Raw genomic sequence first — 17,523 nt, forward strand, 5'->3', positions numbered from 1 at the left:
GAGCAAAGTGAGGAATTCGGAGGGAATCGCTGCTGGCCGGGAAGGCCAGGTCTGAGACAGGAGGGGCCAGGGCAGGGGACGTCTCTCCCTTTACTATGTCAGATGCCTCAGATGCCCTAATCTGAAGGCCGCTTGAGGGCCTCTTCCCCTAGGAGGCTCAGGCCAGCCCCGGGTCCGGACAGGGAGTTGTGAGGTTCAAATGAATTGATGGTTGCAAAAAGGCCTTTGCCAACTGCAAAGGGAGACATAAATGCTCCCTGTAATTACTCACTGGTAGCAGGACGCTCAGTTTTACAGCCCACTCAAATCTCACTGGGGCCTGGGTTTTCACTGACCATAAATTATGCGTCCTTACATTAAGGATGTAAAACCCAGTGGTAAAAGCTCCTGCCAGCCTCTGGAAGACAAAAGGTCCCTCCTAATAGCCTGGATTAACTCACAGCAGATCTCCGCCCACTTCATTTGTCACCTTCCAAGTCATCCTTCCACCTTCATTTGCCACATAATCCAATCAGCCCCTTTCAGAAGCCCGGGAGCTATTGTCTACACCAAGCCGGGTTTCTCTAAAGCAGCCCAAGTTGTTTTTGTCTCGTCCGGACAAAACTGGTTGGCTTAAAAGGGGACGAAAGAAAGTGCCGGTCAAACGAGGACCCCAATTAGCTTCCAAGAGACTGTTTTCATCATCTTTGTATCACATACCAGGCCTGGTGTGCGGGGCATATTGTAGGCGGTCCAGAAAATGTTTGTTGAATTAATTCTGTTTTTATTTCTTCTGGAATTTACTTATTGAGCGCAAACACAGCACCTAGTGGGTGCTAGCTGTTATTAACTGAGGGGGGACAGGGCTGGGCATGCGATAATCAGGGAGAGCTTCCTGGTGTTAAGTATCTCGCAATTTCCACAGCAATTTACAAAGCACTTTCATAGTGGTTACATCATTTGGCCTTCAAAAGCGCCCTGTGGGGTAGATAAACGCGGGTGTTTTTTTGTGTTGCTTTTTTTTTTTTTTTCCCTAATCCCCATTTAGGCCATGAAAAGAACTGAGACTTGGAGAAGTTAAGCAACGTATTTAAGGTCACACCATTATTGAGAGGTGAGGCCAGCACATGGTACCAGCATTGGGGCCACCCAAGACCCCCAAGACCACCCTGGGCAGCTGGGATTTCAAACAGCCTGCCCCATTGTCAAACATTTGATTGGAAATCAAAGGGCTCTTAGTATAACTCTGGGGCAGGGGGTAAGGGGCAGACACAAATGGCACCCAGGGTCCAACTCTGACCCCTTCTCTTGCCAGCAACGTGACAAAATGCTTACGCTCCTCCAGCCTCAGCGACCTCACTGTAAATGTGAATCAGTCCCGTCCCCTAGGGAGGGGCACTCTGTTCAAATACGTCTTCTTGCTCTCCATCTTTTAGAATTACTCAAATCGATGCCAAATTCATTCTCACCTGTAAACAAGGCAGCCTCACTCACATGGACATCGGACATAGAAATAACATAGGCACAGAACATCGAAAGTGCTCTGGAAATGACCACATGCACCATGCATGTCCTTACTCAAGTCAGCCCAGCACCTGTCTGGGTTCAGCCCCTACCTGGTGCAGGGAGAGCCCCGTGGACTAGGGCTGTCCGGAGCGCTGTGGGAGAATAAATAAGAGGTGTAAGACAGGTGAGAGGGGTAGGGATGGACTGGCCAACCAAACTGTTTCAACAAACATTTGTTGACTGCCTCCTCTATGCCTGGCCCTACCCGAGGCTGCTTGGACTCATTCAATACTCACAACACCCTGGGAGGTTGCTCTTCTCAACCCCGTTCCCCAGAAAGGACAGGGTGATCTCAAAGGTGGTGGGGATGCCCTTGGCAGTTCAGTAGCATGGCGTGGGGCACATGCTCATTCCAGAAGCCCACCCCGGGCCTTGGAATTGCCAGTGAGATGCTGGTTAAGCCCTTGGCCCAGGTCCCCCTCCTGAGAAGTTCCCAAAGGGACCCTTCCATTCAGAACATCACGGGGGTAACAACGGGGTGGACTGAGAAAGACTGACACCTCCCTGGGGTTGGAAACCCTCCAGGTCGCTGACATGTTAACACAAGCAGAGACACATAGAAAAGCAGTCATAGCACCAAGGCAGAAGCATAGCAAAGGTCCGGCGTTAATGACCAACGCCCCCTCACTAGGGCATTGGTTTAAGCCGTTAGCCAAGAGGGACAGCTGGTCAGTTCTGGTCCTCTTCATCCTTCGTCGTCCTGGTCCTGGGGGTCACTGCCAGTGGCTGCTTTGTATGCTGGTGGCATCCAGGAATCCATGCTCCTAGCATGCTCTGCAATAGATCAAAGGTTAGAGGACCCACTTACAAGCCCAAGTCTCAGTATTAATTAAACTTTAAATGAATTAATTACAACTAAAACTAATTAGTTAAATTTTTAAATTGCTAATTTTAACTGCTAATGGGTCTGGGGGTGGTGCAAGGAGGGTGGCAGGGGTGAGGGATTCTGCCCACCATGTTGTGTGTAAATTGCCACAAGGAGGGGTCGAAGTACCATGAGGTGGAGGTGAGCAGCAAGAACCTTGGCATCAACTTGGCATCCAGAGGTGGTCCTTGAAGACAGGGAGGCAAACGGATGATGTCATCCTTGAAGAGAGACCCTATGGCAGGGAGGGGGTGGGATTAGAAACCATCCTGATGACCTCTAATGGCCAGCACAGGAACAGCAGAGGGAGGGAGGGGGCAGTCAGAGGGAGAGGCAGGGGGTAGTGAGAAAGAGGAGGAAGGAGGGGGGAAGAGGGAGAGGTGGAAGGGGAGAGGAGGGAGGAGGGAATGGGAGAGAGGAAGGGGACGGGAAAGGAGGGAGGACGAAAATGGGAGGGGAGGTGGGGGAAGACGAGAAAAGGGAGGGGGAGGAGGGAGAGAAGAGCAAAGGGGAGGAGGGAGAGAAATGGGAGGGGGTAAGGAAGATTTGATTGACAGGGCACAAGTGTTCGCTGTGTGCGCATGCGCAACCTGAAGCCCGGTTTAGCGGGCCGAGAGCCATTTTCAGACACAGACCGCTAGGGGGCGCGCGGCCAGCACCCAGAGCCCAAGAGCACAGACACCTGCGGCGTGCGCGCGGGAGACAACTTATGCGCCGCCACCCGCGCCTGGCCCGCAGCTGCCAGGGGCACATATGGCATAAGATGGGGGGGCCCAACAGGTCTCAGGCTAGGAAGGGGGACAGGGGCCACCCCAGCTCATCGCGCAGGGCCGCTGTGTCCCCTAAACGTCACGCCTGCCATCACCAGCCAGAATCCACCTGTGGACATCAGGCAGCACGCCCCCATACACGTCCTGGGGTCCTTCTGCGCCCCCCTACTGTCATCTTGCACCAGAGAGATATGAGGATTTCAAGGAGACAGTCGCCATAAGGGTCTTTCCAGAACAAGATTCCACTTTTAATAGGTAAAAACACAGAAATCTTGGCTCCAACCTCCAGAAAATGCAATTAAACATAAATTAATTAAAATTATAAAGGTCCAGTTCTCAGTACACTATTTTCACTCACTTATGCTCTCTGGACGCATGCTACAAAATATGGTACCACTAGAAAATAATATAAAGGCGACCAAAACCGCCTAAAATTATCCAGACCACCATCGAGCCCCCCACCCCAAATCTCGGCTCCCTTCTACGTCACAGTAAGAATTTCAAGACCCCCGCACGATGGCGCCTAACGAACCATTTTAGAGCCTCTACATCCTACTCAAATGAGCCACATCTTCCTAAGACCCTCAAAACCAAAACCGACCGAAAATAAACTAGTCTGCGTCCACGCTCTTCCACGACACCCTAGGTCATGCAACCAGTGCCGATCACGGCATCTCTGCCCAGCGCGAATCCTGCAACCGCTCCCCAGTGAACCCGGGGGTCTTAAAACATTTCCCCCTTAGGTAAATGAATTCAGAATTCTCCAGTAAATCCCACGCCCGACCCCCTCCACCAGGAGAACAAAGGCCACCTCCCCTTCCCACCCCGCCCCCCAAAATTCCGCAGTGCCACCAGCGCCCTCTGGCGGCCAGCAAGAAAACCTTCCAGAAACCTGCCACGTAGCAACCCTCTCACGCTCCCCCTCCCCAAGCCCGCCGGCTCAGAGTGGGGAGGGGGCGACGTGGGGGGGGGGGCTTGACAGGGACAAAGGAAATGGCAAAAGGCGACTTTATAAAAAGTCAAAAGCACACAACATGTCAGAATCTTCCAGCGACCATCACGCAACACTGAAAAGACCCCCGACCCCCAATTCTCAGCTCCCAGTGCCCAGACCCCCCCAACACGCCCCCTTTTCTGTATTTCTCTCTTCCCTCTAATTAACCTCTCCCAGACCCAAGGACACAGCCTTATCTCCACCCCAGCCCACCCCCTGCTTCTATTCTGCCTTCGCCCCCAATTACTTGACCCTCCCCCCAGCCGCCCTTCTCTACCGAACTCATCCTAGGGGGGCTTCTGGTAGGTTTGCACATGGGCGCCACATCTCCACTATTTAAATAAAACAGATGATACCAGGTAGCAATTCTACTGTCTAAATTTTGACTGGAGTAGGCTTTGCACTAACCTGTGTACTTGGATTCAGAATCCCTAGCGGATAAGTACCTCTACTCCTCACGCCTACGGCCACCAAGAACCTGGCCAAAAACTAGCGGGAAGATATGCCCAGGAGACTCGTGTTTTCGGGTGCTCTCCCCCCTAATTCTACGGCATGCAGAATACATCCGCTGCCATACCTCCCACCACTCGTGATTCTAAAGGTGGCTTCAAACACAGAAAATCTGGGTTTTGGACCCCAGGGACTGCGGCACACTGGCCTCTGACAGGGCTTTGATCAGATTCCTCCCACTCATCCTCATTGAAGCTCCTACCACCCAGCCTTCCCTCAAGGACTGCACTGGAAAGTGGCCCTGTGATTCTCCGCCCCCACCCCCCCCCCCACCCCAGGAAAATGTGCCTCGAGATTTTCCTTCCTGACAGAATTTCATTGCCGATGCTCGGAGACAAGGCGAAGTGGCCGCCTTCAGGAGAAGGTCCCGGCATCTGTCTTGCGGCATGTCCAGGAGGACGGAGCCCAGCCCAGAAGGGGGTGTCGTCTTCCTTTTGCACATCCTTTCGGGCAAAGGATGGCCAACCACTCACCAGGTAGGGAGGTTCTCGCGCGGGCGCCCCGGCTCTCCCGAGGAGCTGCGGCCAAGGCCAGCGGGCCAGGGCGCGCTCCATCCCAGCTCTCCGCCGTCTGCGCTAGGGGCTGGCTGGGTGGGGTTTATATCGAGGCGCAGAAGGGGTGGTCTCTGACGTCAGCGCATTCTGCTGCAATGCGCTCATTTCTCCAAAAGTGATTGGCCGGAAAAATGAGCCCCCCAGATTCTATGACAAATTGCTCTAGCCGCACCCAGATTGCAGCAAAGAAGGGAGGAAAAAATTCTGCCGCAGTGCCCCTCGCCGCCATGACCAACACCCTGAGCTCGCTGGTGCTTTTTCCTACATGAGCCCCGCGCGCCAGGCGGGCAGATTTCTGTGCACAATTTGCTGGGAGAACTGGACAAGGGGTGGTTATCCTCAGGCGGGCCGAGGGTAAAGCTGGGGCACCGGGGGCAGCAGATCACACACCTGGCTATTTCGGAACCTCCATCAGAGGATGCGGCTTAGGAAAAGAAAATGATGCTTTCTGCCTCTTGTCCTGGGAAATAAAATGCCCCGGGCAAGATAAGCGGTACCCAAATGTAAGTCAGCGTCTGTCACCCCCCTCTTAGCCCACCCGTCCATTTCCGACTGGGAGACTCGATATTGCATCTCCGAGTCAGAAAAACTGGCTTTTGAGTCCCCAGCTCTGCCGCTTACAACCTGCGTGCCCTGAACCCTGCAATGCCCCCTCCTCTGCCAGGGGGTCCGCTTCCTCCACGTTAACAAGGGGGTACCCCCTAACCAGGGTTGTAATAATCTAGACACCAGCCGTGTCCCTATAGGGAAAGTACTTTTGGAGGGAGACTGTGTCCCACAAGGAGATGCACAGGGTACCCCCCAAATGTGAGATGATGTCCGCACACATACACTTTGAAAAGCCCCCCACACACACCGCCCCCGGGGAAACAGGCAGCGACACATGTTGCGGCAGAGCATAGCTGCACGGCCTCGTGCTCCGGGACTTGGCACATGAGATTTAATCCTTAACAGGTGGCGCCTTCAGCAGCTCTGCCGGGCACTGAGTGGCAAAGCGGGCAGAACCGTCAATCAAATGTCCTCTCACAAAGGTCAAAATGCTGTTGAAAGGGACTAAGGATCTATCTTAGGGCGACAGGTGGGTGGCAGCCGGGAGGGCAAGGATGAAGCGCCTGGTGACAGAAGAGGGGTGAGGATGAGTGATGAGTCCCAAAGGGGAAAGGCGGAGGGGCCCCGCGGGGGTATCAAGTTAGAACAGTTCCCCCGCACTTCTCAGGGGCTTCAAAGCAGCGGCTTCAGAGCGAGCCCCCCCATGCCCAGCGATCCTGTACGTAACTATAGCCCAGTCGGGAGATTCCAGGGCTGAAAAGAAGGGACAGGTCTATTTGCAAGCCCACGGCTAGCGACAGGGAGGTGAAAATGGGCCACCAGGTTGCACGAGACACCGAGCCTTGGTGGGAGGGCTCATTTGTAGATGAGCAGGCGGGCTATTGGGGAGATGAAGATAAAGTGGCCTTTGGAGGCCATGGCGGGGAGCTACCTTAAAGTGTCAGATAACGTAAAGGGGGGAGAGAACCCCATTTACAGCCTGCGGAGCATGCACGGCGCCCCAGAGACTAGAGCCGCAGCAGCAGGACTTGCGAAACAGAAAGGCCCGCACCAAGCGCGGATGTCAAGAAAGCTTCAAAAAATCATGGCTCCGAGCATCCTAGTCAACAGGAGAGCGTTTATTAGCCACGGTATTAATAGCTAGGAAACAGCCGGAGCCAGCGGGGACCAATCAGCGGCCAGGAGCCCCTGTCGTCAAGCCGGCGCGGCCAATCAGACACCCGCAGGCCCGGTTGCTAGCCTCTCGGGGGCAGAGGCGAGGGGCGCGCATTGTCATGGGGGCGCCAGCTCGCCCTCCGCGCGTGGGAGGCCTGCGTGGGAGCCGAGGCGGCCACCAGAGAGGCTCGGTAGTCACGCACGCGGGGTCCCTGGAGGCTGTCCTAGAGACAGTGCCTCCTGGCGTCATCCCTGCAGCCCCAAAAGGACACGAGTGAAGCTCTGGGAGGGGCCCCCCGGCTGTTTGGGGCGCCTCTGAGAGGCCCTGGAAGGAGAAACTCCAGATGGCCAATGCGCATCTCTGTCCTCAAGGCCTGGCCCCCGGGAGGAGAGGTGGGCCTCCCAGCGCAAAGGCCGCCTCTCTGCTTTTTTTTTTTTTCTGGGCTCCCTGACTTCTCCGCCTGGTGCTCAGAGTTTAACAGTAAATCCCACTCCTCTTTCTCAAGGTCTCACTGACAGGCCAAGGTAAAAGACCCTGGCAATTCTGTGTCTCTGACAAAAGCACCGCGGGTTTGAATCCCAGCTCTCCTCCCTCCTAACTGGGAGGCTGCTCTCCAGGCCCTTCACTCTGGGCCCCTATTTCCTCATCTGGAAAAAGGAAAGAGTTGGACAAGATGGTCCCCAAGGACCCCTCCAGTCCTGCTTTGCTTGATTTGAATGTATACATCAGGCGAGTCAAATGTCTTCCAGAACATTCTGCATGACAGTAATTAGTATCAGGTGTATCCTGCCGTCCATGTGGTTACTTCATCATGCTGCTTTTCTTTCCATTGTATTTTATTTTAAACAGAACTCCATGGCAACATGTTTATCCTTCTGGCTTCCTAAAAGAAAGAAAGAAAGAAAAAGATAGGGGGGAAAAAAAGGCAAAGAGAGAAAGACAGACTGCTGTAAACTAATCTCTCCTGAGCATGGTTTAACCACACACCAATACACACACACACACACACACACACACACACACACACACACACACACACAAAATCCATATGTTTAAATGTTTTCGTTGGCTTTTCGGGAGCTCGGAACCTAACTTTTTAAATATTTGTTGGTCCAAAGCAAAAAAAGCAATAACTTGAAAGAGCTAAATCTATGGTAATATTTGGACCCGAACTGGTTCTCAATCTGAACAATGTCGTGCATGCTTTACTTGCTCGAAAAGGACCTTTGAGGGCTCAGATTCATATCTATAGGGCAAAACAGACAAGGAAATCCAGGTTTGAGAAACGGCTCACTTTCTTTCTGTACATGCTGAAACCCAACTCTCCTGAAGAACCCTGGAGGAGAGCCAGTGTCCCAGGCGCAGGGCTTAGCCTGCTGCCTCTTTTTTTTTTTTTTTTTTTTTTTTTTCACGTAGATCTAATTCAAAGCATACATTTTTCTTCTTTTTTTTAAATTCATACTTGGGAACCCTCAAAAGCCGTGTGAGCAGTCTCCTATCCACATGTACATACTTGTGGGCAAGCATACAAACGTCCTAAGATTCAGCCAGGAAATGAAGACAAGCTTCTCCTATAGCCATCTTCCAGGCGTGGGTAAATGTCCTCTCTTCTCAAAAACAATACTCAGGCTCTTACTGAACAGCGACCCCTGAGTGCCTGCCCCTCTAAGCAGGCCTTCCCAGTCTTCCAGGTAAAATGCTCGTGTTCCCCAGAGATCTCTGCTGCAGGCCCTCTTCCACACATCCCGAGGGTGGCTACAGTGATAGCCGATGCTCCTGCCTTCCTGATCCCTAGTTCCAGAACCAGCCTCTGTCAATTCAAACCACCCGAGATCACACGTCCCTGAACCACCCCCAGCACCCTTAGACCTCATCCCAAGTCAGAGAAGCAGAAGGACACACAGAGGGTCTTCCTATGAAGCTGCTTTGGAGTGAGGGAGCCTGGAATTGTCGGGTACCACCTCTGTGCCTTCTGTAAAGTACAAGACAGGGCATCAAGCCCCCAAGGATTTGGGGGAAATGATCAAATACAGTCCTGTCTTCTGGGATCCTGGAATTGACAATACCTCTTCCAGAATGCACACTAACCTGTGGCTCCCATGCTAGCCAAGCTTCAGGAACTTGATTTTGCCTTCAAAACAAAGTCTAAACTTTCGAGTTAGGCATTTAAGGACTTGTAGGAGGGGCTCCCTTTTTTCTTTCTGGTCACTTATCCAAACACAGTTCCTACCCACATTTCCTGCCAGTTGGATGCTTGGTGGTCCCTGCCGTGTGTCGTGATCCTAGGGTTGGTAAGTGGGAGCACCACACGGCTGCCTGGGCACTTGTGGATTTTCTACCCAGGGAACCTGAGTTCCGGGTTCAGCCCCAACCTTTGCATAGAAGAGTTTGCCAAACTGTAGATACTAAAAGACAAATAAAATTCAGCGCCTTTCATAAAAGGCCACGGATAAAGCTGACTTCCCAGTAGACTGCTGGCCTTCCAGGCAGCGCGTTATGTGTTGGACTCTGGGGTGCGTGGTATGTGGGAGAGAGGGTGGGCATTGCTCTTTAGGGATCTTTTTCATGACTAGAGCCAATGAAAAAGAGCTGAAAGGTAATACCCCCAAATTACCCCCAAATACCACCCCCCCCAAACCATTAGTTGTGCTGGGTGAATAAATTCTGAATGATTTGCTCTTGTTTCTACTTTTGTGGATTTCTCTACTGACATGTATTGCTTTTATTATGTGTATTTTTTAAAATGCTACAATCCAAGAAGACTGACCATTTGAGCCTCTTTCTGATGGACCGCAAATAGGAAGTATTTTTCTAATAAGTAAATAAAAATCAAGAGACTCGGGACCCCCCTCCTGAGTAGTTGGAGGCACCGTCCTCAGATGGAGGCATTGGAGCATGGGCTGGGCATGGGGTGTCCAGGGGCAGCCCTACAGCCACGCCCGACTTCTGGAAGGGCTCCCTTGAACCTGCCGCAGAGATGAACAAATTCCAAGCTGGTAACAGCAAAAGAAAATGAACTTCAATGGTTGCCTTCATACAGGAAGGGCCTCAGGAAACCCATTTACTGGGGGAACGAGGCAGGCCAAGAACAGGGTCGTGGCGAAGCAGCCCACCACCGTGAGATGGATCTTAGAAGTCACACCCTGACCCCAGGAGAAGGTGGCCACATTGCCCCACCCCGCCCACATGCAGCCCCCCTGGCTTTGGGCGTGGGCCAGCCCGGATTCAAGCAAGGGGTTTTCCTGGCCCAACTCCATGGAAATATTTCCTTTGGTGGAGCAAAGAACTGCTTCATTCAACTGCCCGCGGCTAGGGAGGGGGCTGGCTTCACTGTGTTGACAGAACTGCAGAGGCCTGGGGAGGGGCCCCCCCCCCGAGGAGAAAATGTATTCCAGGTAGAACAGGACTGGAAAGTTTGCTTTTTTTTTTTTTCTTTTTTTAACTAAAAGATTGCTAACAGTTGAAAAACTGCCACCCCACCCAAGAGGCTCCAAGAGAAGACATCTGTGCTGGATTTCAGCAAAGACTGTCACAGAGACCTGTCTCCTTAATGGCCAGGGGAAGGGGACCATTTGCAGGCTCGCTTTCAGTTTAAACACTCAAGGTCTGGATCCTTCCAAAGCCCACGGTTGGCTTCCCTGGGCCAAGCCTGGTGATACCTGAGTCTCAGTGCTCACCCAGAAGCCACTAGCCCACTAGTGGAATCAAGGGCGCCTGGGGGACTCTGCAGTTGGAGCCCGTGTGCCCTAAGGGGTTGACTTCCAGGGCGCACACCGTCCTCCTTGGCTGACCCTAGGTTTGCCGACGTCCATGTCCCAGTCGGTGCCCAAGAGAGGTCACCCAGAAACAGAGGAAACCCCCGCCCCTTCACCAAAAAGCCAGAAGGAACCACACTCACAAGACTCCTGCCTGAGAGCACAGCTCAGAAGCTCATCTGCCCATGAGAGGCTTGGGAGGAACGTGGGGCAGGAGCAGGGAGGGGCAGGAGTGGTTCTTCACTATGAAAGGGGGTGATAATATCCTACCACCTGGGGCTCTCCTAGGGTTGAAAGGAGACAAGAAACAAACCGAGGGCAGAGCATGGCATGCAGGTAGGGGCCACTTTATGCAGTGCCACCCGAAGTAAGGGGCTAAGACCCCATAATCACGACGCTGATTGCTAGCGTTGTTTCCCAGCTCTTGGGTAGACCAGCAGTCTCGCCGGTGGGTGAGGGTTTGGGGCCCTGAGCTCAGACCTCAGATGCAAGTCCACTCGCTACCCACGTGCCTTGAGTTAGTTGTTTACCCTCCCTGAACCTCAATGCACAATCTGTAGAATGAGGGTAAATGTCTCCTTCGGGAGGGAAGATTAAATGGGCAGAAAAAAATGTGTGCATGTAGTCACCATGTGTCCCCAGTCTGTTTGACACCAGGGCTGGGGATGGGGAGAGATCTTCTTGTTTTCTATGCTGCTTTCTATGAAGCATACATTTATTTTGTAATTTACAAAGTTAAATCCAACATACGTGCTAGAAGTGAGCCAAGGTCTGTGCCACGTGTGCCCTGTTGCCCTGACAAGGACATGGAGATGCCCTTCCTATGTGGGTGGGACAGCCCTGAATGCTGTTGTCTCCAAAATTCCTGAGAGCTTGGCTGCCCTAAGCTGAAGTTTGGGGGATGGGCTCTGCTAGTCCCCACAATCAGCCAGAGAGTAAAGAGAAACATGCCTCCCCACTCTCAGCCTCTTTGCTGAGCCCCATGGATTCTCTGTGGACCAGGCTGGCCACCCTAGTGCAGCCACCTGGACCAGTACCCTCCATCCCCACCACCAACAAGAGCCAACTCTCTTCCTCAGCAGGACCCCCGTCCCAAAGACCGGGATGTGAGATGCAGCCTGCAAGCTCAGTAGGGAAATAGATCTTCCAGATAAAAATATTCCCAGAACACTTGGTCTGCCTCCCCCCACTTCCCTGCTGTTCTCCTGTCCGTGGTAGGACACAAGCCCTCTGCGGCCAGCATCAAACATTTTGCAAGGAGGCAGCGAGGAGAGGTGGGTGAAAACACAGACTCTGACATCAGACAGGCTCGTTCAAATTCCGATACCACCAACTTACTAGCAGCTTGACTTTGAGTGAGTCTCTTATGCCTCTGTGTGTCTCAGTTTTTCCATCTATAAAATGGGGATAATAATCGTACCTGCCCCCCGAGGGTCCTTGAGAAGACGAAATGAGGCCATACATGTGAAGCCCTCAGAACCGTGCCCAAGTAAGTACCCAGTAGAGGCTCAGTAAACCAACCAAGGTGGCCTCCTCCCCCTGCCCATGCAGACAGCCCTGCTGCCCACAGAGAGAGTTGATTTAACAAGGCCACCTTTTCCACAGGGACACAGAGCATGAAACCTTTGCCACAGTCTCCTGGTTCAGGGGGAGCAGCTCTGGGCCTGGCAGATGAGAGCTGTGAGCCTCTCCATCCTGGGACTTCCGGGATAGGGACAGTGGCAAAGATTCCGAGGGTGGCCAGGTGCCCTCCATGCCAGCCCCTTCCTAGAGCCAGAATGGAGACGCATCTTGCAGCCTCAGCCCCTGAAAAGCTCCCCCCACCACTCCTTGAAGGGCAACTTCACCACCAGCGTTGCTGGGGTTGACTGCGGGTCACCGAGGGTCATCTCTGAACACCGCAGGTCACCGCGGGTCTCCGCACTTCACCCCCATCTAACCACTTGCTTGGGCTTATGCTCTGCAAACGCTTCGCCCTCTGAGACACGGGCTCAAATGTTCAACATACCCTTTAGGTGTTTGCGGAAAGGATGAGCTTAAAGGCGCCTGCCTTTAGGTAAACAGAGCTGCCCTTGCACATTTGATGATAAAGAAAAGCAAACAAAGGCCACCTTTCAAAGCCTGCTCCAACCTAAAGACAGCATCCCCTTTGTGAACTGGTGGGGGTGGAGGGCTTCAGGAAGACTCTGGGAGGCCCAGGCCCTTTGAGGAGGGTCCTGCCCACTCACCGCACTGAGCTCCGGTTTCCTCTGCAAAAATACGGAAATCAGGACTCACACCACAGGTCTGCCCTGAACACAGATTGAGACAGACTGACAGACTATTAAAAACAAAAACGGTCCTGCTTTATTCGGAGGGACCCTGAGGGTCAACGTCCAGGGCTGGGGTGGTGGCGTCTCTCTCTGAACCAGTCACCTGGCAGGTGGCACACGTGCAGGAGAGCCAGGCCGGGCACACGGAGAACTGGCTGCCCCCAAAATACACCGCTGAGGGTCTGCGTCTTTCGCCTGAGCTTTGTCAACTTTGAAAGATGAGTTCCAGATAATTTTGTTAATGCGTTCATTCATTCAGTTCAAGAAACACCTACTGGGTGCCTAGGACCAGCACTGTTTCAAGTGCCGGGAATAAAACGGCAAGTGATGGGCAAGCTCCCTGCCTCTGGGGGTTCCGGGAGCTGCACCCCTACTGTGCGCCGGGCTCGGCTCTGGGTGCCTCTGCTCCCGTCTCAGGTGGTCAGCCCAGGTCCTGAGAGCAAGTGAGTGAGCCCCACCCTCCCTAGAAGGAGGAGCCAACTAGTGGCAGGCTGTCATTTAACTAAAAGAGAGAGCCACTTGGGGGCTGGGATGCCCGTGAAAAGCTGGCACCTCTCTCCCAGGTCTGAGTATCAGGAATTCCGGGCCCATGTCCTTTCCCGACAGTCTGGCCTTATGTACATTTCCCAGAAATTCTCACTGTTTACTCTGAGGGGCCTCCCCACAGCAGAAGTCATTCAAATTCTGCTTTCGGCCGTAAGTCACTTTCTGGCTGGCTCGGGGCACAGACATCTCAGAACGTTGAACGTGTGGCCACGTGGCCACCCCAGAGATCCAAGCAGAACTGTCTGGCTGCCGGCCTGAGCTGTCCCTGAAAGGCTTCAGCATATACCCCTGGCCCCCTGCTTTGGGGGTTCGCACGGGGCCCTCACACACTCCCTGAACAGCCCGTGCAGACCCAGGCCCGGATTTAGGGCTGATTTCCACAGACCAAATCAAGGCCCTAATTTGGAGAAACCTGAGTGCATCTCGACTTGGGGCAGAGGGTGGGGAGCAGGAAGCGGCCGCGGGTGTGTATAAGCTGCCATCTCCCGCCAGGCTGGAGAGGAAGTTGGGATGAGGTGGGGGCCCGAAGGCGGAGAGAGGAAGATGGGGAGGGTGGGCAGGGGGTCCAGGTGACTGGTGTTCACTGGCAAGCCCCCTCCAAGGCCCCTCCCTGGGCGAGGTTTCCGCAGGGGAAGAGCATGTCCACTTGGAACCAGAAGTCTCCACCCTGCCCCGTCCCAGGACCTTGTCTAAAGGATGTGCTGACCAATGCCACCCAGGAGCGACCATGGCAGAAGAAATGTGGACCAACGAGGGGGCCAGAGGGAAGGCTCTAAGTCCTAAGAGAAGCCCCTGTTTCCAGCATCCTAATCACTGCAGTCTCATATTAAAACATCCTAGCTGAGTTCCCGTAGCCCAGCTCACCGGAGAGCAGAGGCTCAAAACAAACATCCCCAATGAATGAGGCAGAAGATGGAACAGGTGCCTGGGAGCCTGGTGGAGGTGCTGCTGCCACGTGCGTGGCACGTCCCACCCAGTGAGCAATGTGGGATGGGAGAAAGAGGGGTCCCAGGTCTGGGGTCGTATACCCCATCAGAGGCTGTCCCGGCACCGGGGAAGGGAGACCCCAACCCACAGCTGGGGGGACCTTGGAGATCAGAGGCGGCCCCTGTTCACTCTGGGCCTCCCCAGGGTCCTTGCACATTCTGTGAATTAAGAGAAGGATTGGGGGTCCAGGAGGGCAGCCCAAAAGGCGGGGCCTGTTTTGCCCCTCCCACTCAAAAATGCTTTGGAGCAGAAGACAGGAAGCAACCCACACTGCAGCCTTTCGGAGGCACTCCCGGGGGCCCCAACCTCGAGGCAAGTCTCGGGAGGGGGGGTTGGGAAGTTGGGGCCATTTCCCATATGTTAAAGGCAGCGCCATGCCTACATTTCAAACCCAACGGAAGAAAGGCAGAGAGAGGCAGAAGGAAGATGTGAGGGACTTTAACATCTGCTCCGGGGCTCAGGGTGGCCTCACCCCGAAGCGGGGGGAGGGGCTCTCTGAACCATGGACGTGGGCTCAGGCCAACAGGCAGCCGCCCGGGTGGCCGTTCAGAGCACAGATGCAGAGCTGCGTTCCCCTAGGTCAGGATTCACACTTGAGCCCATGTTCCTCCTAAATAAAGTGAAAAACCCCGTCTCGTCCTTCCACTCCGTGCCAAGATTCACTTGCTCCCGGCAAAACCGTGCGCCGAGGCCACATGCAGCTTTTTGACTCTCTAGCACCCCTCACCCCCAACCTGCAGCCAGGAGTGACGGCCAGTGGGACTCTGGGCCCCGGGCCAGCATCATCCCGCAGAGGGGCTACGAAGCGAAAAGGGAAACGCTTGATCTGGACCACGTCAAGATATCTCTGCAGGACTTTGTTTGTTTGAGATCTACATTCTTTTACTAAACTATTGGAAGATTCACCATAAAATTCCGCCCACCCCTACACACAAACACACGCAGGTTCCCTTATCAACTTGATACCGCGTCTGCCATCTAACCGGGCACGACTTCTCTGAAAAGCCTCCTGGCAGAAGAGACCAAACATTTAAATGCACAGGATTCTGAGCCCAGCCATTTCCTCTAGAAACGATTCCCACCGAAAGGATTGCGCAAGGGTGCGGAGATGCAGAGCCACGGGGGTATCTGGCCTGGGGCTGTCTGTCGGCAAACCAAAAACTGTGCACAGCGGGTTCTCAGGGCTTTTAGTACCTATTTAATAGCTCGTTTAACCTTCACCCATGTACTTGATCAAGCCTGTTTGTGGATAAGGAAACCGAGGCACCGAGAAACGGCTAGTGAGGAGCCGACCTGGGATTCGTGCCACGAGGCACTCCTCCCTGTCGCATTGTAGTCACATTTTCTCCGCAACCCCCCACCCCTTGCCCACCGGGAGGGCAGGGAACATGCAAAAGCTCAGGGCATTGAACTCAGGTCTTGACAGGGAATCCCCAGGGGCTCAGGACTTCCCAGGCTGGGAGTTATCCCTCTCTCCTCCAGCCATGATAAGGGCCACGTGCACCCCCTTATTTGGCCAGGGGAGGGGGCATCGCTGCGCCTGGCGGGCACTCTGGTGTACGACAGAGCTCCGCGCAGAAATCAGTTTGAGTTGACCCTCCACAGAGGAACTGGGTCTTTGGGCCTCTCAGTTTCCCTAACTGGGGAGAAAGGCCTGTAGCGGGTCCCACCCCGACTCTTCAGCAAATACCACAAGGGGCAAGACGTGGCCCCGGGGGTCACTGACCGAGCTGCCGTGAACTGGGCCGCAGGGAGTGCGGTGAAGGAGAGCCCCAGCTCCACAATCCTGGGGCTCCCAATGCTGCCGTCCGAGTGAGCCGTGGTGTTGTACACAGAGGCCCCACGGCAAGGGCAGCAGGTGCCCACGCATCTCCCACCACGGAGGGCCCCAGAGGCCACAGAGTGCTGGGGAAGCTTGCGGAGCTGAAGCGCAGCGGCACAGGGGTAACTAGCAAGGCACACGCACCAGCCAAGGATCCTGGCCTCTTACAGGACCATAAACGGTTCAAAATCACTGCCTTGGAGGCTATAGCATTCAAACTACCGTATTTTCAAGACCATCAAGCAGCCCAGGCACACACTGGTGCTTCCCAAAGCCCCCTTTGCGTTAGCCCAATGGGCAAATGTTGCTAGCAAGTGTCTAAGGGGCTTCGGAGGGCTGGGGTGAACCCTGCAGGTGCCATGCCTCCTCTGAGACTCCCCGACCCTAAAGCCCTTTCCTCAGTCCTTGGGGCTGAGCAGGAGGAGGGGGATGGGCAGCCTTCAGCCTCACTCCTCCCCCACGGAGGACACGGTCTTTTGCAAACCAGCCAGACCGGGCTGGGGGCCTGAAACCTCCAGCGCTGGAGAGTTCTTCCCCTTCGTAAAGGAACAGAGCAACCCCAGCTGGGAGCAGCCCCTGGATCAAAGACCCCCTCCCCTGGGGGAATTTGTTTTCAATCACTTCCGGGGCTAAGCAGCACTACCCTCACTCCAGGCTCGGGGAGGGAACCCACAGATCCCGCAGGCTGTGCAGTTTTCATGCTACGGCCTGGGAAGGGGCTGGCACCCCATCCAACACCACTGTAGACGGGCTCTTTCCAGGTCCCCAGGGAAGCAGTTCAGGCCTCTCCTTACAATTTATCGTGATTTAAGGGATCGTGCTATGGTGCTCTGTTCTTGTATTTACCTCCAAATCCTGCCCACTCTTCACTTTTATAAAAGCCTCGGCCGAGGTTCACCCAAGTTCCCCAGCTATGATTTGGCAGGGCTAAGACGAGGACCAGTCTGCAGACGGCCAGGGCTTTCTCCTCACTGCTGCAGGAGAGTCTTCTGGAAAAGCAGGACCCAGGACTCGCTCAGTGCTGGGGAACAAGAACGCTCCTCCTCAGAGTAACGGGGCTTGAGTCCCTGCACCTTCGGCGCTGGGAAACGGTCTAGGTCCACCCCCGGGGGATGGAGCTGGCCCAGACGGGCGTGTGGAGGCAGTGAGAGTGAGTCG

The 17,523-nt window shown here is 54.3% G+C and overlaps 1 protein-coding gene across 3 annotated transcripts in view; it reads right to left on the reverse strand.

The window, feature by feature from the left end:
- LOC309626316 (uncharacterized protein) overlaps positions 1-5,451 on the reverse strand; it is a 34,980-nt gene extending 29,529 nt beyond the window's left edge. The window contains exons 1-3 of one of the 3 annotated variants that reach the window (XR_014243111.1): positions 5,158-5,451; positions 2,500-2,645; positions 1,596-2,319 (exon numbers count right to left, since the gene is read on the reverse strand). The gene's annotated coding sequence lies outside the window, so the exon portion shown is untranslated. The remainder of the gene's footprint in view (positions 1-1,595; positions 2,320-2,499; positions 2,646-5,157) is intronic. The other 2 variants (XR_014243112.1, XR_014243113.1) reach the window with 2 other exon arrangements.
- Between the last annotated feature and the right edge of the window lie 12,072 nt (positions 5,452-17,523).

Source organism: Balaenoptera borealis (genome assembly GCF_965194805.1).
Source record: "Balaenoptera borealis genome assembly, chromosome: 3".
NCBI lineage: Eukaryota > Metazoa > Chordata > Mammalia > Artiodactyla > Balaenopteridae > Balaenoptera > Balaenoptera borealis.